The sequence below is a fragment of the Biomphalaria glabrata genome, chromosome 16 (assembly GCF_947242115.1).
Source record: "Biomphalaria glabrata chromosome 16, xgBioGlab47.1, whole genome shotgun sequence".
Taxonomy (NCBI): Eukaryota; Metazoa; Mollusca; class Gastropoda; family Planorbidae; genus Biomphalaria; species Biomphalaria glabrata.
Window position 1 is genome coordinate 31,687,990 of NC_074726.1, and position 27,169 is coordinate 31,715,158.

The 27,169-nt window shown below is 33.9% G+C and overlaps 2 long non-coding RNA genes across 11 annotated transcripts in view; both read right to left on the reverse strand.

The window, feature by feature from the left end:
- Nucleotides 1–20,803, reverse strand: part of LOC129923277 (uncharacterized) — a 30,299-nt gene extending 9,496 nt beyond the window's left edge. Inside the window, exons 1-8 of one of the 10 annotated variants that reach the window (XR_008775214.1) lie at nt 20,351–20,802; nt 20,003–20,103; nt 19,805–19,899; nt 19,493–19,634; nt 19,304–19,398; nt 18,892–19,079; nt 17,234–17,362; nt 15,932–16,107 (exon numbers count right to left, since the gene is read on the reverse strand). This is a non-coding gene — a long non-coding RNA (uncharacterized LOC129923277). Of the gene's footprint in view, nt 1–15,931; nt 16,108–17,233; nt 17,363–18,891; nt 19,080–19,303; nt 19,399–19,492; nt 19,635–19,804 lie in introns of all 10 variants that reach the window. The other 9 variants (XR_008775213.1, XR_008775212.1, XR_008775215.1 and 6 more) reach the window with 9 other exon arrangements.
- Nucleotides 20,804–20,949: 146 nt separating this feature from the next.
- LOC129923281 (uncharacterized) lies at nt 20,950–22,114 on the reverse strand. Its single transcript, XR_008775223.1, has 3 exons — nt 22,005–22,114; nt 21,535–21,665; nt 20,950–21,083 (listed from the first exon to the last, which is right to left on the reverse strand). It is a non-coding gene; the product is annotated as an uncharacterized LOC129923281 (long non-coding RNA).
- Nucleotides 22,115–27,169: the final 5,055 nt, after the last annotated feature.

Sequence of the window (27,169 nt, forward strand, 5' to 3'; positions counted from 1 at the left end):
AATCCTCAATTTAATCAAAGTTTTCAGTGCACTGAGTCATCATCATATCATCATTTATATAATTGTAACATTTTGGTATAAACTTTGTTACATTTTTTTTTTACATTATAATATTTTATTAATTTTGTTTTCTCTTTCTATATGACCAAATAATATATTGTAAAAACATAATAATTGATTATGACATTGATTATTAGATTGTTGACAATTTAGTGTGTTATGTTAATCACAATAGTATTGGCTTGATAATATTGTCAGTGATTGTAAACTATAAAAGATATTAGATATCATTATTATCTATAAAAAAAGTATAGAATGCCATTGTACTGTTGATAAGTATTAATAGATACATGGATGGATATACTGAACTAAAGAAAGTTGCTGAATCGTTTGGTCTTAAAGATGAAGAAAAGAAAGATGTTTTGACATAAATGGAAAGGAAAGAAAATCAAGTTGATATTGAAAGAGTTGGCGAGAGCACAAAGAGAAGAGAGAAATGCAACTAGATGCTGAAATAAATTAAAAGGAAGCAAAACCAGACAAAGAATCAGAAATAAAAAAAAAAACAACTGAAAAATAAAAGCTGCAATTCAAAACAAGGGAGACAAAACAGAAACTACCAAGCGTGAACATATAGAGAATATTTACAAAGCACAAAGAGAAGAGAGAAATGCAACTAGATGCTGAAAGAAATTAAAAGGATGCAAAACCAGACAAAGAATCAGAAATTAAAAAAAAAAACAACTGAAAAATAAAAGCTGCAATTCAAAACAAGGGAGACAAAAAAACTACCAAGCGTGAACATAAAGAGAATATTTATAGGCAAAAAATGAGGGACCTTATGAAACTGATGAAATAAATAGTTATTTTCAGACTATCTGTAAAACTTGCAATTACAATGAAGATACTTGTTCTAATATATTCATCTGTAAACTAAGTGGCAAGACTTTGAGTGTTATTAACTCATTAATAGAAGAACAAAGAAAGAAATGCATCCTGTTAAAAGCAATATTATTGGAATCTAGATCACCAAAGAGAAATTTATTATCAACATCAAAGACAAGAATCTAATTCTCCAAACTATAATGTACCAAGAAATAAATAGATAAGGAATCGGAAATCAGAATAGGTAACAAAGTAATAATGTTAATATAAATGAAGTTCAAGCAACAGTGTATAATATTGAACTAGAACTATAATTTCTTCCAACATATGTTAATGGTGTACTAGTGAAATATACCACAGTCATTACAAATGATAAACGTGTTACACAAGATACTATGACAGGTATAACTAAGAACATATGACAGGCTTAACTAAGATAATATGACATGTAAAACTAAGAAAAAATGACAGGTAAAACTATGAAAATATGACAGGTAAAACTAGAACTTATGACAGGTAAAACTAAAAAAATATGACAGGTAAAACTAAGAAAAAAATGACAGGAAAAACTAAGAAAATTAGACAAGTAAAACTAAGAAAATATGAAAGGCATAACAAAGAAAATATGACATGTTAAACTAAGAAAATATGACAGGTAAAACTAAGAAAATATGACAGGTAAATATAAGACGAATTTCTTTATTAAGCACTCAAAGAATGATTTCACTGGGAATTGCAAATATATTTTGATCACCACATTAAATGCAGAGGTCAAAGACCAGCTAATTATCACACATTTGTTGTTATATTTATTGTTACAAACGTTCAATGGAATATAAATGAAGACGTCTAACACAGTTATACATCCGTATGAATTTCTTTTTTAAGCACTCAAAGAATGATTTCACTGGGAAATGCAAACACATTTTGATCACCACATTAAGTGCAGAGGTCAAAGACCTGCTAATTAATACACATTTGTTGTTATATTTATTGTTACAAACGTTCAGTCGGAATATAAATGAAGACGTCTAACACAGTTATACATCCGTATGAATTTCTTTTTAGGCACTCAAAGAATGATTTCACTGGGAATTGCAATCATTTTGATCACCACATTAAGTGCAGAGGTCAAAGACCTGCTAATTATCACACATTTGTTGTTATATTTATTGTTACAAACGTTCAATTGGAATATAAATGAAGACGTCTAACACAGTTATACATCCGTAAGAATTTCCTTTTCTAAGCACTCAAAGAATGATTTCACTGGGAATTGCAAATACATTTTGATCACCACATTAAGTGCAGAGGTCAAAGACCTGCTAATTAGCACACATTTGTACACAAATGTTTGTAGATATCCTCATTACAATTCAATAAAGTTGTTACAAAACCTCACTGGTTACATCACTTCACAGTGTCTCAATGGATAGGGTAGAGATGAGCGTGATACAAACGACAATCCCAACTGTTCCTGCACAATCATCATATATCTGATGGTTTATATTTTCATCCTTTTTTTTTAACTCTTGTTTTGCAAACATGCATCAGTTGAATAGTTGGAGCCCAATAAAAAGTTTCAGGCTTGCTTTTTTCACTGACTCCTGTTTTGAGCTTGTTGACCTACAGCTTCATTTTGATGAACTGACTGTAACAATATTTTTGATGACGTCGTGTTCAAGCTATTGAAGGTGGTCTACAAGCATCCGGTTTGAGGGCTGAATCAGCCTCACAAACTTCGCACTCAACTAATGTCGAGTGAGTTGAATCAGCGTCAAAGCTTGCACTCAACTAATTATGTCCCAACTATTATTCAACTGAGCCGAAATAACCGGTTATTTTACAAACTCATTCTTCTTTGTTGTTTTTTTGAATGCCTTTTAACATTCCAAGTTATGATGATGCTTTGTCCAAGGCATTGTAGCACGTGAAAAAATGCAAAACAAGAAAAAGGATGTGCACTGTTGGGTTGTCTACAAATGCACAGACATAACCAACAATTTCGTCTTGGATCAACAATTCAATTGATGACAATATTACTACATCTAGTCCTCAGCTAAAAATCCTAAATTTTTCAAAAATGAATACAATATCCTTTCCTATAAGTACGAAGATGGTCATGGAGACCGATCTTCTTTGAAAAAAAATCCTCAACTACATCCTTTAAACATGAAGATGGCTAAAGAGCCCAGTCTTCACTTTAAAAATTCCTCCATTAATCATTCCTATGAACACAAAGATGGCTAAGGAGTCCAGTCTTCGCTTTTAAAATTCCTCCATTAATCATTCCTATGAACACGAAGATGGCTAAGGAGTCCAGTCTTCGCTTTTAAAAGTCCTCCATTAATCATTCCTATAAACACGAAGATGGCTAAAGAGTCCAGTCTTCGCTTTTGAAAAGTCCTAAGCTAAACATAGTAATGTCATCAATTAAATGTGTTTTCTCCGCAACTATTTAGTTGGTCTGCAAGTGCAAATGTTGATTAGTGTGCGCTGCATCACGAGCGGCGATATTTCCTTTGATGGACACGTTCATATGTTCCTTGAGTGTGACTTAATTATTGATTTTTACAAACGTTCAATTGGAATATAAATGAAGACGTCTAACACAGTTATACATCCGTATGAATTTCCTTTTCTAAGCACTCAAAGAATGATTTCACTGGGAATTGCAAATACATTTTGATCACCACATTAAGTGCAGAGGTCAAAGACCTGCTAATTAGCACACATTTGTACACAAATGTTTGTAGATATCCTCATTACAATTCAATAAAGTTGTTACAAAACCTCACTGGTTACATCACTTCACAGTGTCTCAATGGATAAGAGATGAGCGTGATACAAACGACAATCCCAACTGTTCCTGCACAATCATCATATATCTGATGGCTTATATTTTCATCCTTTTTTTTTAACTCTTGTTTTGCAAACGTGCATCAGTTGAATAGTTGGAGCCCAATAAAAAGTTTCAGGCTTGCTTTTTTCACTGACTCCTGTTTTGAGCTTGTTGACCTACAGCTTCATTTTGATGAACTGACTGTAACAATATTTTTGATGACGTCGTGTTCAAGCTATTGAAGGTGGTCTACAAGCATCCGGTTTGAGGGCTGAATCAGCCTCACAAACTTCGCACTCAACTAATGTCGAGTGAGTTGAATCAGCGTCAAAGCTTGCACTCAACTAATTATGTCCCAACTATTATTCAACTGAGCCGAAATAACCGGTTATTTTACAAACTCATTCTTCTTTGTTGTTTTTTTGAATGCCTTTTAACATTCCAAGTTATGATGATGCTTTGTCCAAGGCATTGTAGCACGTGAAAAAATGCAAAACAAGAAAAAGGATGTGCACTGTTGGGTTGTCTACAAATGCACAGACATAACCAACAATTTCGTCTTGGATCAACAATTCAATTGATGACAATATTACTACATCTAGTCCTCAGCTAAAAATCCTAAATTTTTCAAAAATGAATACAATATCCTTTCCTATAAGTACGAAGATGGTCATGGAGACCGATCTTCTTTGAAAAAAAATCAACTACATCCTTTAAACATGAAGATGGCTAAAGAGCCCAGTCTTCACTTTTAAAATTCCTCCATTAATCATTCCTATGAACACAAAGATGGCTAAGGAGTCCAGTCTTCGCTTTTAAAATTCCTCCATTAATCATTCCTATGAACACGAAGATGGCTAAGGAGTCCAGTCTTCGCTTTTAAAAGTCCTCCATTAATCATTCCTATAAACACGAAGATGGCTAAAGAGTCCAGTCTTCGCTTTTGAAAAGTCCTAAGCTAAACATAGTAATGTCATCAATTAAATGTGTTTTCTCCGCAACTATTTAGTTGGTCTGCAAGTGCAAATGTTGATTAGTGTGCGCTGCATCACGAGCGGCGATATTTCCTTTGATGGACACGTTCATATGTTCCTTGAGTGTGACTTAATTATTGATTTTTACAAACGTTCAATTGGAATATAAATGAAGACGTCTAACACAGTTATACATCCGTATGAATTTCCTTTTCTAAGCACTCAAAGAATGATTTCACTGGGAATTGCAAATACATTTTGATCACCACATTAAGTGCAGAGGTCAAAGACCTGCTAATTAGCACACATTTGTACACAAATGTTTGTAGATATCCTCATTACAATTCAATAAAGTTGTTACAAAACCTCACTGGTTACATCACTTCACAGTGTCTCAATGGATAAGAGATGAGCGTGATACAAACGACAATCCCAACTGTTCCTGCACAATCAACATATATCTGATGGCTTATATTTTCATCCTTTTTTTTTAACTCTTGTTTTGCAAACGTGCATCAGTTGAATAGTTGGAGCCCAATAAAAAGTTTCAGGCTTGCTTTTTTCACTGACTCCTGTTTTGAGCTTGTTGACCTACAGCTTCATTTTGATGAACTGACTGTAACAATATTTTTGATGACGTCGTGTTCAAGCTATTGAAGGTGGTCTACAAGCATCCGGTTTGAGGGCTGAATCAGCCTCACAAACTTCGCACTCAACTAATGTCGAGTGAGTTGAATCAGCGTCAAAGCTTGCACTCAACTAATTATGTCCCAACTATTATTCAACTGAGCCGAAATAACCGGTTATTTTACAAACTCATTCTTCTTTGTTGTTTTTTTGAATGCCTTTTAACATTCCAAGTTATGATGATGCTTTGTCCAAGGCATTGTAGCACGTGAAAAAATGCAAAACAAGAAAAAGGATGTGCACTGTTGGGTTGTCTACAAATGCACAGACATAACCAACAATTTCGTCTTGGATCAACAATTCAATTGATGACAATATTACTACATCTAGTCCTCAGCTAAAAATCCTAAATTTTTCAAAAATGAATACAATATCCTTTCCTATAAGTACGAAGATGGTCATGGAGACCGATCTTCTTTGAAAAAAAATCCTCAACTACATCCTTTAAACATGAAGATGGCTAAAGAGCCCAGTCTTCACTTTAAAAATTCCTCCATTAATCATTCCTATGAACACAAAGATGGCTAAGGAGTCCAGTCTTCGCTTTTAAAATTCCTCCATTAATCATTCCTATGAACACGAAGATGGCTAAGGAGTCCAGTCTTCGCTTTTAAAAGTCCTCCATTAATCATTCCTATAAACACGAAGATGGCTAAAGAGTCCAGTCTTCGCTTTTGAAAAGTCCTAAGCTAAACATAGTAATGTCATCAATTAAATGTGTTTTCTCCGCAACTATTTAGTTGGTCTGCAAGTGCAAATGTTGATTAGTGTGCGCTGCATCACGAGCGGCGATATTTCCTTTGATGGACACGTTCATATGTTCCTTGAGTGTGACTTAATTATTGATTTTTACAAACGTTCAATTGGAATATAAATGAAGACGTCTAACACAGTTATACATCCGTATGAATTTCCTTTTCTAAGCACTCAAAGAATGATTTCACTGGGAATTGCAAATACATTTTGATCACCACATTAAGTGCAGAGGTCAAAGACCTGCTAATTAGCACACATTTGTACACAAATGTTTGTAGATATCCTCATTACAATTCAATAAAGTTGTTACAAAACCTCACTGGTTACATCACTTCACAGTGTCTCAATGGATAGGGTAGAGATGAGCGTGATACAAACGACAATCCCAACTGTTCCTGCACAATCATCATATATCTGATGGCTTATATTTTCATCCTTTTTTTTTAACTCTTGTTTTGCAAACGTGCATCAGTTGAATAGTTGGAGCCCAATAAAAAGTTTCAGGCTTGCTTTTTTCACTGACTCCTGTTTTGAGCTTGTTGACCTACAGCTTCATTTTGATGAACTGACTGTAACAATATTTTTGATGACGTCGTGTTCAAGCTATTGAAGGTGGTCTACAAGCATCCGGTTTGAGGGCTGAATCAGCCTCACAAACTTCGCACTCAACTAATGTCGAGTGAGTTGAATCAGCGTCAAAGCTTGCACTCAACTAATTATGTCCCAACTATTATTCAACTGAGCCGAAATAACCGGTTATTTTACAAACTCATTCTTCTTTGTTGTTTTTTTGAATGCCTTTTAACATTCCAAGTTATGATGATGCTTTGTCCAAGGCATTGTAGCACGTGAAAAAATGCAAAACAAGAAAAAGGATGTGCACTGTTGGGTTGTCTACAAATGCACAGACATAACCAACAATTTCGTCTTGGATCAACAATTCAATTGATGACAATATTACTACATCTAGTCCTCAGCTAAAAATCCTAAATTTTTCAAAAATGAATACAATATCCTTTCCTATAAGTACGAAGATGGTCATGGAGACCGATCTTCTTTGAAAAAAAATCCTCAACTACATCCTTTAAACATGAAGATGGCTAAAGAGCCCAGTCTTCACTTTAAAAATTCCTCCATTAATCATTCCTATGAACACAAAGATGGCTAAGGAGTCCAGTCTTCGCTTTTAAAATTCCTCCATTAATCATTCCTATGAACACGAAGATGGCTAAGGAGTCCAGTCTTCGCTTTTAAAAGTCCTCCATTAATCATTCCTATAAACACGAAGATGGCTAAAGAGTCCAGTCTTCGCTTTTGAAAAGTCCTAAGCTAAACATAGTAATGTCATCAATTAAATGTGTTTTCTCCGCAACTATTTAGTTGGTCTGCAAGTGCAAATGTTGATTAGTGTGCGCTGCATCACGAGCGGCGATATTTCCTTTGATGGACACGTTCATATGTTCCTTGAGTGTGACTTAATTATTGATTTTTACAAACGTTCAATTGGAATATAAATGAAGACGTCTAACACAGTTATACATCCGTATGAATTTCCTTTTCTAAGCACTCAAAGAATGATTTCACTGGGAATTGCAAATACATTTTGATCACCACATTAAGTGCAGAGGTCAAAGACCTGCTAATTAGCACACATTTGTACACAAATGTTTGTAGATATCCTCATTACAATTCAATAAAGTTGTTACAAAACCTCACTGGTTACATCACTTCACAGTGTCTCAATGGATAAGAGATGAGCGTGATACAAACGACAATCCCAACTGTTCCTGCACAATCAACATATATCTGATGGCTTATATTTTCATCCTTTTTTTTTAACTCTTGTTTTGCAAACGTGCATCAGTTGAATAGTTGGAGCCCAATAAAAAGTTTCAGGCTTGCTTTTTTCACTGACTCCTGTTTTGAGCTTGTTGACCTACAGCTTCATTTTGATGAACTGACTGTAACAATATTTTTGATGACGTCGTGTTCAAGCTATTGAAGGTGGTCTACAAGCATCCGGTTTGAGGGCTGAATCAGCCTCACAAACTTCGCACTCAACTAATGTCGAGTGAGTTGAATCAGCGTCAAAGCTTGCACTCAACTAATTATGTCCCAACTATTATTCAACTGAGCCAAAATAACCGGTTATTTTACAAACTCATTCTTCTTTGTTGTTTTTTTGAATGCCTTTTAACATTCCAAGTTATGATGATGCTTTGTCCAAGGCATTGTAGCACGTGAAAAAATGCAAAACAAGAAAAAGGATGTGCACTGTTGGGTTGTCTACAAATGCACAGACATAACCAACAATTTCGTCTTGGATCAACAATTCAATTGATGACAATATTACTACATCTAGTCCTCAGCTAAAAATCCTAAATTTTTCAAAAATGAATACAATATCCTTTCCTATAAGTACGAAGATGGTCATGGAGACCGATCTTCTTTGAAAAAAAATCCTCAACTACATCCTTTAAACATGAAGATGGCTAAAGAGCCCAGTCTTCACTTTAAAAATTCCTCCATTAATCATTCCTATGAACACAAAGATGGCTAAGGAGTCCAGTCTTCGCTTTTAAAATTCCTCCATTAATCATTCCTATGAACACGAAGATGGCTAAGGAGTCCAGTCTTCGCTTTTAAAAGTCCTCCATTAATCATTCCTATAAACACGAAGATGGCTAAAGAGTCCAGTCTTCGCTTTTGAAAAGTCCTAAGCTAAACATAGTAATGTCATCAATTAAATGTGTTTTCTCCGCAACTATTTAGTTGGTCTGCAAGTGCAAATGTTGATTAGTGTGCGCTGCATCACGAGCGGCGATATTTCCTTTGATGGACACGTTCATATGTTCCTTGAGTGTGACTTAATTATTGATTTTTACAAACGTTCAATTGGAATATAAATGAAGACGTCTAACACAGTTATACATCCGTATGAATTTCCTTTTCTAAGCACTCAAAGAATGATTTCACTGGGAATTGCAAATACATTTTGATCACCACATTAAGTGCAGAGGTCAAAGACCTGCTAATTAGCACACATTTGTACACAAATGTTTGTAGATATCCTCATTACAATTCAATAAAGTTGTTACAAAACCTCACTGGTTACATCACTTCACAGTGTCTCAATGGATAGGGTAGAGATGAGCGTGATACAAACGACAATCCCAACTGTTCCTGCACAATCATCATATATCTGATGGCTTATATTTTCATCCTTTTTTTTTAACTCTTGTTTTGCAAACGTGCATCAGTTGAATAGTTGGAGCCCAATAAAAAGTTTCAGGCTTGCTTTTTTCACTGACTCCTGTTTTGAGCTTGTTGACCTACAGCTTCATTTTGATGAACTGACTGTAACAATATTTTTGATGACGTCGTGTTCAAGCTATTGAAGGTGGTCTACAAGCATCCGGTTTGAGGGCTGAATCAGCCTCACAAACTTCGCACTCAACTAATGTCGAGTGAGTTGAATCAGCGTCAAAGCTTGCACTCAACTAATTATGTCCCAACTATTATTCAACTGAGCCGAAATAACCGGTTATTTTACAAACTCATTCTTCTTTGTTGTTTTTTTGAATGCCTTTTAACATTCCAAGTTATGATGATGCTTTGTCCAAGGCATTGTAGCACGTGAAAAAATGCAAAACAAGAAAAAGGATGTGCACTGTTGGGTTGTCTACAAATGCACAGACATAACCAACAATTTCGTCTTGGATCAACAATTCAATTGATGACAATATTACTACATCTAGTCCTCAGCTAAAAATCCTAAATTTTTCAAAAATGAATACAATATCCTTTCCTATAAGTACGAAGATGGTCATGGAGACCGATCTTCTTTGAAAAAAAATCCTCAACTACATCCTTTAAACATGAAGATGGCTAAAGAGCCCAGTCTTCACTTTAAAAATTCCTCCATTAATCATTCCTATGAACACAAAGATGGCTAAGGAGTCCAGTCTTCGCTTTTAAAATTCCTCCATTAATCATTCCTATGAACACGAAGATGGCTAAGGAGTCCAGTCTTCGCTTTTAAAAGTCCTCCATTAATCATTCCTATAAACACGAAGATGGCTAAAGAGTCCAGTCTTCGCTTTTGAAAAGTCCTAAGCTAAACATAGTAATGTCATCAATTAAATGTGTTTTCTCCGCAACTATTTAGTTGGTCTGCAAGTGCAAATGTTGATTAGTGTGCGCTGCATCACGAGCGGCGATATTTCCTTTGATGGACACGTTCATATGTTCCTTGAGTGTGACTTAATTATTGATTTTTACAAACGTTCAATTGGAATATAAATGAAGACGTCTAACACAGTTATACATCCGTATGAATTTCCTTTTCTAAGCACTCAAAGAATGATTTCACTGGGAATTGCAAATACATTTTGATCACCACATTAAGTGCAGAGGTCAAAGACCTGCTAATTAGCACACATTTGTACACAAATGTTTGTAGATATCCTCATTACAATTCAATAAAGTTGTTACAAAACCTCACTGGTTACATCACTTCACAGTGTCTCAATGGATAAGAGATGAGCGTGATACAAACGACAATCCCAACTGTTCCTGCACAATCAACATATATCTGATGGCTTATATTTTCATCCTTTTTTTTTAACTCTTGTTTTGCAAACGTGCATCAGTTGAATAGTTGGAGCCCAATAAAAAGTTTCAGGCTTGCTTTTTTCACTGACTCCTGTTTTGAGCTTGTTGACCTACAGCTTCATTTTGATGAACTGACTGTAACAATATTTTTGATGACGTCGTGTTCAAGCTATTGAAGGTGGTCTACAAGCATCCGGTTTGAGGGCTGAATCAGCCTCACAAACTTCGCACTCAACTAATGTCGAGTGAGTTGAATCAGCGTCAAAGCTTGCACTCAACTAATTATGTCCCAACTATTATTCAACTGAGCCGAAATAACCGGTTATTTTACAAACTCATTCTTCTTTGTTGTTTTTTTGAATGCCTTTTAACATTCCAAGTTATGATGATGCTTTGTCCAAGGCATTGTAGCACGTGAAAAAATGCAAAACAAGAAAAAGGATGTGCACTGTTGGGTTGTCTACAAATGCACAGACATAACCAACAATTTCGTCTTGGATCAACAATTCAATTGATGACAATATTACTACATCTAGTCCTCAGCTAAAAATCCTAAATTTTTCAAAAATGAATACAATATCCTTTCCTATAAGTACGAAGATGGTCATGGAGACCGATCTTCTTTGAAAAAAAATCCTCAACTACATCCTTTAAACATGAAGATGGCTAAAGAGCCCAGTCTTCACTTTAAAAATTCCTCCATTAATCATTCCTATGAACACAAAGATGGCTAAGGAGTCCAGTCTTCGCTTTTAAAATTCCTCCATTAATCATTCCTATGAACACGAAGATGGCTAAGGAGTCCAGTCTTCGCTTTTAAAAGTCCTCCATTAATCATTCCTATAAACACGAAGATGGCTAAAGAGTCCAGTCTTCGCTTTTGAAAAGTCCTAAGCTAAACATAGTAATGTCATCAATTAAATGTGTTTTCTCCGCAACTATTTAGTTGGTCTGCAAGTGCAAATGTTGATTAGTGTGCGCTGCATCACGAGCGGCGATATTTCCTTTGATGGACACGTTCATATGTTCCTTGAGTGTGACTTAATTATTGATTTTTACAAACGTTCAATTGGAATATAAATGAAGACGTCTAACACAGTTATACATCCGTATGAATTTCCTTTTCTAAGCACTCAAAGAATGATTTCACTGGGAATTGCAAATACATTTTGATCACCACATTAAGTGCAGAGGTCAAAGACCTGCTAATTAGCACACATTTGTACACAAATGTTTGTAGATATCCTCATTACAATTCAATAAAGTTGTTACAAAACCTCACTGGTTACATCACTTCACAGTGTCTCAATGGATAGGGTAGAGATGAGCGTGATACAAACGACAATCCCAACTGTTCCTGCACAATCATCATATATCTGATGGCTTATATTTTCATCCTTTTTTTTTAACTCTTGTTTTGCAAACGTGCATCAGTTGAATAGTTGGAGCCCAATAAAAAGTTTCAGGCTTGCTTTTTTCACTGACTCCTGTTTTGAGCTTGTTGACCTACAGCTTCATTTTGATGAACTGACTGTAACAATATTTTTGATGACGTCGTGTTCAAGCTATTGAAGGTGGTCTACAAGCATCCGGTTTGAGGGCTGAATCAGCCTCACAAACTTCGCACTCAACTAATGTCGAGTGAGTTGAATCAGCGTCAAAGCTTGCACTCAACTAATTATGTCCCAACTATTATTCAACTGAGCCGAAATAACCGGTTATTTTACAAACTCATTCTTCTTTGTTGTTTTTTTGAATGCCTTTTAACATTCCAAGTTATGATGATGCTTTGTCCAAGGCATTGTAGCACGTGAAAAAATGCAAAACAAGAAAAAGGATGTGCACTGTTGGGTTGTCTACAAATGCACAGACATAACCAACAATTTCGTCTTGGATCAACAATTCAATTGATGACAATATTACTACATCTAGTCCTCAGCTAAAAATCCTAAATTTTTCAAAAATGAATACAATATCCTTTCCTATAAGTACGAAGATGGTCATGGAGACCGATCTTCTTTGAAAAAAAATCCTCAACTACATCCTTTAAACATGAAGATGGCTAAAGAGCCCAGTCTTCACTTTAAAAATTCCTCCATTAATCATTCCTATGAACACAAAGATGGCTAAGGAGTCCAGTCTTCGCTTTTAAAATTCCTCCATTAATCATTCCTATGAACACGAAGATGGCTAAGGAGTCCAGTCTTCGCTTTTAAAAGTCCTCCATTAATCATTCCTATAAACACGAAGATGGCTAAAGAGTCCAGTCTTCGCTTTTGAAAAGTCCTAAGCTAAACATAGTAATGTCATCAATTAAATGTGTTTTCTCCGCAACTATTTAGTTGGTCTGCAAGTGCAAATGTTGATTAGTGTGCGCTGCATCACGAGCGGCGATATTTCCTTTGATGGACACGTTCATATGTTCCTTGAGTGTGACTTAATTATTGATTTTTACAAACGTTCAATTGGAATATAAATGAAGACGTCTAACACAGTTATACATCCGTATGAATTTCCTTTTCTAAGCACTCAAAGAATGATTTCACTGGGAATTGCAAATACATTTTGATCACCACATTAAGTGCAGAGGTCAAAGACCTGCTAATTAGCACACATTTGTACACAAATGTTTGTAGATATCCTCATTACAATTCAATAAAGTTGTTACAAAACCTCACTGGTTACATCACTTCACAGTGTCTCAATGGATAAGAGATGAGCGTGATACAAACGACAATCCCAACTGTTCCTGCACAATCAACATATATCTGATGGCTTATATTTTCATCCTTTTTTTTTAACTCTTGTTTTGCAAACGTGCATCAGTTGAATAGTTGGAGCCCAATAAAAAGTTTCAGGCTTGCTTTTTTCACTGACTCCTGTTTTGAGCTTGTTGACCTACAGCTTCATTTTGATGAACTGACTGTAACAATATTTTTGATGACGTCGTGTTCAAGCTATTGAAGGTGGTCTACAAGCATCCGGTTTGAGGGCTGAATCAGCCTCACAAACTTCGCACTCAACTAATGTCGAGTGAGTTGAATCAGCGTCAAAGCTTGCACTCAACTAATTATGTCCCAACTATTATTCAACTGAGCCGAAATAACCGGTTATTTTACAAACTCATTCTTCTTTGTTGTTTTTTTGAATGCCTTTTAACATTCCAAGTTATGATGATGCTTTGTCCAAGGCATTGTAGCACGTGAAAAAATGCAAAACAAGAAAAAGGATGTGCACTGTTGGGTTGTCTACAAATGCACAGACATAACCAACAATTTCGTCTTGGATCAACAATTCAATTGATGACAATATTACTACATCTAGTCCTCAGCTAAAAATCCTAAATTTTTCAAAAATGAATACAATATCCTTTCCTATAAGTACGAAGATGGTCATGGAGACCGATCTTCTTTGAAAAAAAATCCTCAACTACATCCTTTAAACATGAAGATGGCTAAAGAGCCCAGTCTTCACTTTAAAAATTCCTCCATTAATCATTCCTATGAACACAAAGATGGCTAAGGAGTCCAGTCTTCGCTTTTAAAATTCCTCCATTAATCATTCCTATGAACACGAAGATGGCTAAGGAGTCCAGTCTTCGCTTTTAAAAGTCCTCCATTAATCATTCCTATAAACACGAAGATGGCTAAAGAGTCCAGTCTTCGCTTTTGAAAAGTCCTAAGCTAAACATAGTAATGTCATCAATTAAATGTGTTTTCTCCGCAACTATTTAGTTGGTCTGCAAGTGCAAATGTTGATTAGTGTGCGCTGCATCACGAGCGGCGATATTTCCTTTGATGGACACGTTCATATGTTCCTTGAGTGTGACTTAATTATTGATTTTTACAAACGTTCCATCGGAATATAAATGAAGACCTTCTAACACAGTTATACATCCGTATGAATTTCTTTTTTAAGCACTCAAAGAATGATTTCACTGAATTGCAAATACATCTAGATCACCAGATTAAGTGTAGAGTCTCAATGAATGAGAGATGAGTGTGATACAAATGACAATCCCAAATGTTCCTGCACAATTATATACATGTAATGGATTAAATCTTTTTTTTTTACATTTGTTTTGCGAATGTGCATCAGTTGAATATCTGGAGCCAAATAAATAGATGCATCATGAGCGGCAACATTTCCTTTGGTGGAAACGTTCATACTGATTGTTCATTGAATGGGTTAGGGTTAGGATTTTTTGCATGCAATTGTATCACATGGAATAGTAGATTTTTGTTTTCACATTAACTCCCAACATGAAAATATAATGCACATTTTTCCACACCTTAGAAATGAAACATTTTAAGAGTATTCAAGTCAACTTAATATGTCATTATATCGCACATAATCACAAGAAACCATAAATGTTTTTTTTCACACTATCACACACTGAAGAATTGAAACAGTTTATTTAGTTAAAGATCTACATGAAGTCAAGTCAACTTGTTTATGCAATAGTACATATCACTGTGAATTGGAGATCCTTTTTTTTTGTCCAATTAAGTACTGGGGTGTTAAGACCATGCACATTAACACATAGTTGCTACAATAGTAACTTTAATCATCCCAATCTCCAGTAACTTGAATCATCCCAATCTCCAAGTGGCAAAGTGTTTGAATTCCATATTTAGAATACATTACTATTGAATTAATCCAAATGACAAAGAATCCAATTCCATTATTTGTTGAAATATATTTACATTTATACAGTTGGAATTATTTCAGAGCAATGCAGTTTTTCTGAAAAATTTAATAGGAACATCCACATATTTTAACTGACTGAAATTAAAATGGTATATCACTAAGTTTAACAAATGAAAATTCAGTTTACTTTCATAACTAGACACTACTAAAACAAATACAATACAGATTTCTTTAACTAGACAGGTGAACTTACAAGTTGTGTGTGAAGTGTTTGTGAAGTAATTACTGACATCATAATATACAAAACAAATACAGGAACCATGCATACATATACAACTAATGCAGGATATTTAAAGTATCATGCACATACTACAACTAATGCAGGATATTTAAATTATCATGCACATACAACATAAAACTAATGCAGGATATTTAAAGTAACATACACAAACAACATACAACTAATGCAGGATCATCACTTTACAAAAAAATAAATGCTGTGAAGTATAAGAATATTTCTTACCTTATTCTTAATATGGCTCCATTTGAAGAAATGGCAGACGAACTTAAGATAAAACATGTTGATCATTTGTAGATGGGTAGAATCTTTTCACAGTGAGAGAGACGTTTAATGTTCCTTCTGTAGCCTTGAAATGTTCATCCTTTTTCCTTGACCTCATGTTTAATTGACCATTTAGTCTATAAGTGAGATAAGAAAAATGCACTGTTTAACAAATACATCACATTTAAATGCATAACCTTTAAATGCAATATTGATAAAATTTCTTTTCATTCAAGAAGAGCTTTTTCTGTCTCAGACCTAATGTTTAAAAAGAATGTGTTTTTTAGTGATGGTCATTTTGTTTTCAAATAATAGTCATACTATCTCACTGTGTGATGGAAAAATAGAAAAGGTTTATGAGACTTCATGGTATTTTAATGTCAATTTTTTTATGTATCTCTCTTTGATAGGAGGTATAGTGGCTGAGCGGTAACACACTTAGCTTATAAAGTTGAAGTCCCAGGTTTGAATCCTGATATTTTAAATTTTGGGACCTTTGGGTACGTCAAGATTCTACCCAACTCTAATGGGTACCTAACATTAGTTGGGGAAAGTTAAGGCGGTTGGTTGTTGAGCTGGCCACATGACACCCTGGTTAACTGTGGGCCACAAAACATGACCTTTACATCATCCTTCCTATAGATCGCAAGGTCTGAAAGGGGAACATTTTTTTAAATAAGAAAATCACATTCAACTTTTCATTTGGCTATATACATAAATGTGCCACGAAGAATGAAGCAAATTGCTTATTTTAAATTTTTAGGAAGTAATGCAGTCTAATGTGAGTTCATTAATTTGTGTTTTTAACCCAACAGCTCCATCTTTTAGGTTTTGAAATGCTATCCAATTAAACAAAAGGAGGTAACTAATTTTTTTTTAAAATAATAATTAAATAAATAAATAAATAAGTAAATAATACAAACAAAATAAATAAATTACAAAAATAGAAAAATATAGCTAGTTTTAAAATACTTCAAATATCAAAAGTATAAGTACACATTTTAAAAATATCTAATTTCACAAGTAGGCCTTATAAGCTACCCTATCTAGACTTTTATTTAAAATATTTTTAGAAAAACAAAAGACTATACAGATCTGGCTTAAGTTTTGTGTTTCGGTTCTAAACTAGCTCTTATTGTCTGAAAGTTTAAGAAACTATTGCTAGGGTCCTAAAAAAATACATCAGAATTAGGCTCCTATTGTAAAAACAATGCATCTTAAAGCAAAAGCTCTTGGGTTATAGTATAAAAAAATATTTATTACCTTGATATGTAGATCACTAGATAAACTTTATGACAATAAAGTTGACAGTGGGGAATCAAGGCATCAGTGAAGAATCAGTGCACAATGATTGAGCCACTAACCTCCAGATCAGTAGCATGTAGAGTCTGTCTTTAAAAAAAAAAAACTTGAATGTTGAAGCAAATATACAAATTGAAAGAAAAATGTCAATCTAAAAAAAAAAAAAAAAAAAGGAAACAGTAATAGCCCTTGCCCAAGTGTATTAATATATATATATACTAGATATATTTTACCAGCGACCCGCGGGTCTTTATTTGCTTATTACTGTCGATATAGTGTTTTTAAAACATTTAAACGAAATAATAATGTAATAAATAAAGCGAATGTGTAAATGTAAAAATAGTATGAATGAAGCCATCAAATCAAATAGCTAATCTACTTAAATCCATTTTTTCAAATTAAAACATTTGCTTGTAGGCCTACATATATTTGATTAAAATTTGAAATGAATAGACTTAACTTTGTATGTTCATGTGTTAAAGTATAAAGTAGATCTTGAGATCTAGATCTAGACTAATCTAGAGTTAAAAATTGGCTTTTATAGAGTTCATTCTGTGCTGCGCATGCGTGAACTTTTTTCATGAATGAATATAGGCCTATCTCAACACGGCTACGCAGCTTTAGCGAACAGCGAACGAATGTATTAAAAAAATTTAAATGTTACTTTGATTAAAATATGAAATGAATGGACTATAATTAGTATGTTCATGTGTTAAAGCATAAAACTATCTTTGCAAAAAAAAGTTTTATCATCTTAGAGTTCAATAAGAGTTTTAGACCTAGGCTTAGACTATAACGAACTAATGTAAAAATGATTTTGTAACACAAATTTGAAGGTTAATTTTATTAAATAATGAAATAAATAAACTATATTTTGTATTTTCATGTGTCAAAAAAAAAAAAAATAAGTGCAAAGTTTAGTTCTAAAAATTAGATCTAGATCTAAATCCTTTCGATCTTTTCTCATGTCAACATTGTAAACATCGCCTAGATCCATAAAATACTATAGCTGTAATAGAGCTGGTCTTTTTTTTTTTTTTTTGATGGTCTTAAGTTTGTTTTAGGGCCACAATACATACACTACGGTCTAAGTTGGTACCCAAGGAACATTTCTGCCAAGTTTTATCAAGTTTGTATTTCTATACTGGAACATACATACATACATACGCCAAACATTCTGCTTTATATAATATATATATATATATTAATAAAATATCAACCTTACAAATCAGAAGGTAAGTTATAAAAATGTATGCACCATTCAAACAGTAAATGTGAAGCAGCTCTTGTGTGGTTGCAACTACACCACCTTATTAAAAGTTCACATTTTGGTCCTAATTTGTTAACTTTAGAAGAAAACATGTAGCTTATAAACCTAAAACTAGAGCAATGTTTGAAAATTTGCTGGCCAAACAACCCATGGTTAACCAATGGCCATAGAAACAGTTGAGCTTGACACTATCTGACCCATGATCACTTGGTCTGAAACGAGTACTCTAAAACTAGTACTCTAAAACTAACATTTTATGTTTTTATAACAGATTTTTATATGCTTTTAAAATTTTTTTTTTTTTACTTTGCTTTAAGATATTTGACTGGTACACTAGAATTCAACTCACCTATTGTTCTTAGAGAATTAACTAAGTAACCTTGGACACAAACTTGATCTCCTTGGCCTGACATATCCAGACTCATGACAGTAAAGTGGGTCACTACCAATGCAAGAAAGGTGTACACACTGTTTGGCAGAGTGACTTGGCAATGAAGACTTGTGTATCATAGGGGTGCACTGCTGATAGCTGATACCCTGAAAACAGTTTGTGATTACATAATCTTATTTGATTGACCTAAATGTGGTAAATTAATAAATGCCTTTTAATATTATATTAGTTATGATGATGCATTGTCCAAGGCTAAGTAATGCATCAAATAACAAAGATAGTTATCTAACAAAATAAATACCTATAGCTTTTAATATTTTCTTCTTTTGTAAAATTTGTTTGGTGAATGAAAATAAAACTTTGTACTCACTGTGTAGCCATCTTCATAGTCTTGAGAAATGAACCAGACAGACCATTAGACATTTGTTGATATGCAGTTCAGGGTTATGCTAACCAAATCTAAGGCTTGACCAAAACACAGAAAATAGTTCAGAATAATGTTTAAAAAATTTGAATAAATTGTTTCAGAATTAACTGTTGAAGAAAAAAAATGTCTTACTGTGGCTTTGAAAGCTTTAATTCATACAAATGCCAAAGAGAAAACTGTAATCATCTGATAGCAGATTACCAAGGAATAGTAGTTGCTTGGATAGGATGACAAATTGGTACTGTTGGCAACAGAATGTTTGCTTGTTAAGATTCTGAAATATGGAAACATCATATACTGAATTAGAATCTCTCTTAAAATACACTATCTCATGATATTAAAATAACATTGTTATATAATAATAGTAAAATAATATATTTAATTTAATTTCCATTATCTTTTTTGTAAAATGTGATTTGAATGAAATTAAAACTTTGTACTCACAGTGTAGCCATCTTCATAGTGTTAAGAGATGAACCAGACAAACCATCAAACATTTGTTGATATGTAGTACAGGAATATGCTAAGCAAATCTGAAGCTTGACCAAAAACACAGAAAAATGTATAACAAGTTATTTTTAACATGCAATGATAAATTATTTTAGAATTAGCAGTTAAAGAAAAGAAAAAATTAAGTCTTACTTTGGCTTTGAAAGCTTTAATTCATAAAAATGCCAAAGAGATAACTGTCATCTGATAGCAGATTACCAAGGAATATTTGTTGCTTGGATGACAAATTGGTACTGTTGGCAGCAGAGAATGTGCACTTGTTAAGCTGATTAAATATGGAAACTTGAACTACAATATCTCTTAAATACACTATCTCATGATATTTAAAATAACATTGATTCTATGAAAACAATAGTTAAGCCTATAAGTATTGCATGGTTTGACTATGTTAAATAAGATATGAAGGAAAAATACTTGCCCTATAATTAGACTTCCCATGATGTTTACTTCTAGATTTAATTTCTTCATTCATATATTTACCTGACCTGTCTGTTTACAGCTTTGGCTTTTATCTTCCAGGCTAGTAGTTGATTAGTAATCAATACTCAACATCTTGAACTGATTAAAAAAACAACTACAAGGTAAATAAATAATTGTATAATTACACATTAAGATGCAATTATTATCATTTGAATTCAACCAGATATCAAGTAGCTGAGCATTTAAACAAATAAATGGCATCTAATAAAAAATTGCTATTCAAAAGTCTTAGTGAAGATACTGGGATTTTGACTAAGCTTCATAATGAGATAATCCCCAATTGGATCTAGCTCTTTAAATGTTAAAGTGAAGAAAATTTATTAAAGTTGTTATGTATACATTTGAAACTAATTACCATAAGGCTAAGAGATAACAGAAAACAAATATTCTTAAATTGTTAGGAAAATATTTAAAACATTTTCAATTAGCATGCAATAAAAAAAAAAAAAAATGCAATTAAAATATACAAATACATAGAAAAAAAATATACTTGCTTTGATAGATCTGTAGTAAGAAACTGGTTCTTATTTAACATACATGAAAAGAAATGAATTAAATTAAAGTAGTTAAATGTAACATTGGAAAGAACCACTTGCCTTAAAAAGAGAAATATGGTACAAGCTTGATACAATTCTGATTATAGGTGCTTTTTATTTCTCAGATGTCTCTTAGTCATAGTTCTCATAATCTAGATCCCATTTCTAGATCACTTGGCTGTAAACTGCATTTGGAACTGAAAATGTTATAAAATATGAGAATATGGATGTTATGACTGCAAAGAGAAAGAGTTTATTTTGAAGATATTGACTTTTTTACCAAGTAGTAAGGCTAAACCTGAGTTTACCTATCTCATAAATAATACATCAATCATAATCAGGCTTTTCTAATATGCATATATTTAAAACTAGTTTCCAAAAACTAAGATAACAGAAAAATATACAAAGTGTTATGTTAATATTAAAAACAAGTTTAATTAGCATGCAGTACAAAGTCAAAAAAACTATACTATTACTTACTGTGCTGCTCAATATCTATATATACCAACTGCCTACCTATTCTTTATTAAGCAAGCATCAAAAGAAACTTAAGTCTAAATTACATAAATTATAGCATTTGAAGCAGTGTCTTTGGAAAAAAAAAATTGATCATCTTATCTTCACTACTTTCCATCACAACACCCTCACCTGTTCCTTTGTTGAACTGCTGGGGCATCACACACAATCTGTCAACTGTCCTTCACTTCGCTCACAAGGCTGTACACCTTAATATCTCGTTCTGAACATTTTTAATGTGATATGAAGCTTGTGTTGAAACTCTGGCTGCTAACAAAAAAAAGTTTGAATTCATTATTTCGAGATGCACATCAAGCATTATGAAATTCAACCATTGTTATGCATATATTTTTAATTACAAAATGTTCTATAAAATCAGAAAATTATTCTTTAAATGTTATATAAACATTAAAAATATATTCTCAAATTGCATGCAAAAAAAAACAAAAAAAAGAACATAACTGAAACATTAAAAAAAAAAAACAAAAAAAAAACAACTTGCTAGATCAGTAGTTCCACAGCTTTCCTGTTCCTAATTAGCATACTTCAAATGAAACAATGAATTTAAATGAAAAATGCCTAAATCACAATGAATGGATTACTTGCCTTAAATAACACTTTGTAGCATAACACTTTACACATGTTTTAACTTCTGACCAGTTCCTCACAAGTGATGGTTATAATCATCTGATAACTAGACATTGATCTGAAAATGTTCTCAAATTTAATTATATGAATATATAAAACATTGGACTATGAAATCAGAGTTGTTAAGTTTTTTTGAAGATAAAATTTCAACTTAACTATTAAAAATAGATCTATAAAAACTATATGAAGCTTAATGAGTTATTAATTAACATAATTATTCTTTAAATAACTTCAATTAAAAACATGCTCAATTTGCATGCAATAACACAAAAGATAAAGCAACACACAAAAAAAGAATGAAACTTACAGATATTTGCTTTGCTAAATCAGTGGTTTAATAGCTTGCCCTTGCTTATTAGGAAAATTTTATGACAATGACATTAAATTCAAAATTGTTAAATTCTACCTTTGTCAATGACTACTTGCCTTAAAGAATGCCGGCATCCTTGATACACCAATTTTTTTAGCGTTTTTATTTACTGTCTGCTTTTCAGAGGCAATAATTTCTAGCAATCTGTATGATGTTCCCTTTTTATATTACAAAGAAGAGATCTGTGTTTTGATCTGAAAAGAAAAGTTAAAAACTATTCATTACAACACTCCTGTTTAAAATATAATTGGTTGCTAAATTTTTTAAACACTATTATTATAGCTTTTATATAGCGCTACTTTCATGCCTATAGCATGCTCAGAGCGCTTTGGTCCAATCTTATTTGTGGACCAGTGTGGGGGGGGGGGGTATCTAGGAATTGGTTTTCCGTGCTGCCTTTAGGCGCTCAGTAAGCGCAACTCTGCCCGAGTCGGGTGTCGAACTTCGAGCCCCCTTCTAAGTAGCCAAGACAAGACAAGGTCAAGCACACTTAGTCTCTCGACCACGCTTCCCACTAGATCTAAGTTATATTTCTAGCATAATAAGGCACCATCTTTAATACAAAGGACTGTGAAGGTTATGGATAAGCAGACAGTCTTTAATACAAAGATTATGGATGAATGACACCATCTTTAATACAAAGATTATGGATGAGTGACACCATCTTTAAAACAAAGATTATTATGGATGAGTGACACCATCTTTAATACAAAAATTATGGATGAGTGACACCATCTTTAATACAAAGATTATGGATGAGTAACACCATCTTTAATACAAAGATTATGGATGAGTGACACCATCTTTAATACAAAGATTATGGATGAGTGACACCATCTTTAATACAAAGATTATGGATGAGTAGGCCTGCAGTATTTCACATGGCTATGCAGACCAAGTTGTCAATGCATATTTCGACACAAATGAACAACTTAAGACCTAAAATCTAAACTAAGTAGCTAGTTATGTTATTAAGGCAACATTTTCTTTTCACAAATATGATAAGTACAAAGTAAGACTAGGCCTAGGATACACTTGATGCAGGTAACAATAACACAACAGTAGTTAGATGTTTACTAGATCTAGAATTCTCTCTCTCTCTCTCTCTCTCTCTCTATATATATATATATATATATATATATATAAAGTAAAGTTCCCCTTTTAGACCTTGTGGTCTATAGGGCAGATGATGTAAAGGTCATCTGATTCTGTGGCCTACGGTTAACGAGGGTGTCATGTGGCCAGCACAACGACCAACCGCCTTTACTTTTCCCCAACTAATGTCAGGTGTACCCATTAGAGCTGGGTGGACTCAGAGGCGCCCAAGGATCCCGATATAAAAATCCCAGCCTTCACCGGGATTCAAACCCGGGACCCCAGGTTACCAGGTTCAGAAGGCAAGCGCTTTACGGCTCAGCCGCTGCGCCTCCATATATATATATATATATTAAATATATATATATATATAATATACTATATATATAGATCTTTAGCCTAGAAATATATAGTAATAAATATGTAGATCTAGGCTTATAGACCACTAGAATCTCAATCTAGATTAGAGCTAGATCTATCTAGACTTCTAGATACTAAGAGTCTCTAGATCTAGATACAGATGAGCCGGTTATCATTATCGTGACGTAAGCAAATTTACTTTATCTAAAAGGCCTATATTCCCTATAAGAGTGAATAGTCTATATCTATAATCCATATTATAGTCTATAGCCTATACATCTCTAGAATCTAGACATAAATTAATCATGTTATAAAAGTTATTTAATCTTTGACAGAATTACCATAAAGTTGATAAAGAGTTAGTTGCCAAAGCAAGTAAATATTGACTAGATAATAAGATGGCATTACTAAATTTAAATTAAATCTAGAAGACACTGCAAACATACCTGGAACCGAAGATTAGACACAAGGGACATAACGAGATAGGCAATAGATAGGATTAGCCTCATAGGAGCGTCCCATTTCATTTGAATGCTGGCAACACACTGAGCTCTATTCACTTCGACCGCACGTGACCAATAGGCTTCTGTGTCAAAACTTGACCGAGATTAGGTCTAATAGATTGGGATTGGCCAGTTTATCCGAGACATGTGCATTTGTTACATCCGGAACTAGATAGACCCACACTTCGACGTTTAGTTGCTATGACACAATAGATCGCTTAAATTACTCTGACCCGTGACCCCTCAATACACATACACACAATATACTAACCAGTGGTGGGCAAACTCGTCATCCAAAAGAGAGCAATATAAACAATACAAAATTGAAGTTTGATCAGAGTTAGTAGCCCTGGAGACACTTTTATTTGAAATAATTAGGATTTAAAGTACAATCTCGCGACTACCGTTACCTTTGTCTTAGGTTGGGGGGCCTACATCAAATTAAACTTAGTACCAGGGCCGGATTTACCTATAGGCAACACATGTTAGAACTATAACTTCCTCACAAGCTACGGTCTGCGGGCAATTTATGTGCACGGACCAAAGGTTTGGAACTCACTCCCCATTGATCTCAGACAGACATGCTACACTAAATTCAAGAAGAACATTAATAAGACATATCTGTTTAAAACTTTTTATTTAGATTAGTTTGTGTCATTTTAGCTCTCCTGTTTATGTTTGTAATGTTATCCCAGCGCCTTGAGCCTACATTTTTGTTTGTTAACTGCTCGAGTCGGGTGTCGAACCTCGAGCCCCTTTTATAGGTAGCCAAGCAAAGTTAAGTTCAAGCGTTCTTAGTCTCTCGACCACGCTTCCCAGATGTGCCGACAAATTCGATGGTTAGATTACACAAAGGATTGCGTAATAACATGTCCTTTTTTTTTCACTAAATTATTATGTTTGTTTGTAAAATGTTTTACATGTTTCGGATGTTCATTCAGAGTTGAAGATAATTTACTTCCTAGTCCAAACCGTCCTCAGGACGACGGGAGAGGGGAGCGAGCTGGGTTTGAACCCGGGACCATCGCGAACGACAGTCCAGCGCGCATACCGCACGACCATCCTCGTAAATAATCCCCCATCGTAAATAATTAATAACCATTCCATCAAATATTGACTATGTTTATGACGTTGTTGATCTTTTTTAAATTAGCATAACATGTTCGTAATAAAAATAAAAGAGCTGTCATCTACAGATCGTTCGTTATCTCTGCACAGTGAATAGTGAATAATAAGATGTTTTTTTTTTTAATCGGTAAAAATTGAAGCTTAAAATGTTTCTCTCTATAACCAACGAACTTTGTCATAGAGCAGAATATCTGCATCATAGATATCTGCATCATAGATACACACACACTCTCTCTCTCTCGCTCTACTTCAATTAAAAATTCTTAAAATGTGCGAAGATAAAGATCACTAGATACAATTCAAGTAGGCCTACTTTGCGAATTTCGGGAATTGTTTGCGCACTTAGTGATTCCTAATTAAAAAATCTCGTGATATATTTTTTTCTTTCAAAATTGAGACAAATCACAGACCTATAGGCCTTTATATTAACACCAATTTCTTCCACCTTTCTACTGTTGAAATCTAAACTCTTATTTTCCTAATGGAATTATTTTTTTAAGCACTTAGTTATATTATTCTATTATATATGAGTATTGTGTATTGGAATGATTGCATGCCAAATGCAATCTTTAAATTAAGCGTAATGAAGGATGGCGTAACAGAGACCCACCCCCTCCCCCATGCGCTATAAAGATCAAATGAGGCGCCATTTTGATCGAGGCGACAGAGAAAAACAACTGCCAGAAAAGAATACATTTGATTAGAGTAGCACAATGATCAAAATCACTCAGAAGGTTAAAAAGTAAAGTAGCAATACTACATGACACTAGCTGTACCATAATTTACAAACACGAAAGGTCATCTGTCTTCATCGAGAAGTCCATACAAGTCTAACTTTTAAAACGCTGGTTGTGAAGTCAATAGAAGTCTAATTTATAAAACGCTGGTTGTGAAGTCTATCTTCTAAAGCGCTGGTTGTTAGGGTGTATGTGTTCCGTGTGTGAATGGTGTTTGCATTTGCATCTATATTGTTATTGTTACAGTAGTTACTTGAGGTGGTCAAAGACAGTTCTAGACAAACAATTTCCATTTGATTGGATCAATAAAAATTATCTTGTCTGAAAGTTTTCTGAAAACAAAATAAAATACTCAGAAAGACAGCAGGGTAAAGCACATTACTTGTTCCACGTGCTAGGACAAATGTGTACAAGTGCTCCTTCTTCAATGGTGCTATTAGAGCATGGAATGGGTTGTCTGAATCAGCCAGGAAAAGCAATGACTTGGAAAATACTAAATCACTAATTAACTAGATAACTGGATTCTCATAGGCCGTAATTTTCCTTTGAAGTAACGTCTGTAATTCATCAGATAAGACAGGCGCAGTCGACGAAAAAAAAAAAAAAAAAAAGAACGTAGGCCTCAGAGAACCTGCTTTTTATGCATAAGTTGTGGCAAAATATGCAGGTCGCAACTGGGTCTGCTTTGCCACGTTAAATGGGACATTCATCTTTAGTCACACAATCTTCGGAATCAAAGGCAAAGAGATGAGTATGTATAAAGTTACTATGAAGCAAGCAGCTGGTGATCTCGTATGATGTAACCTTTTCTCACTGCTCGCTGCCACAACCGTGACCTCCGTGACCCCACAACACACCTGACCAGAGATTGATGTGCTGTTAATGAACAGATGCCCACTGTTGCAATAGGCCTACTTATCCATTCT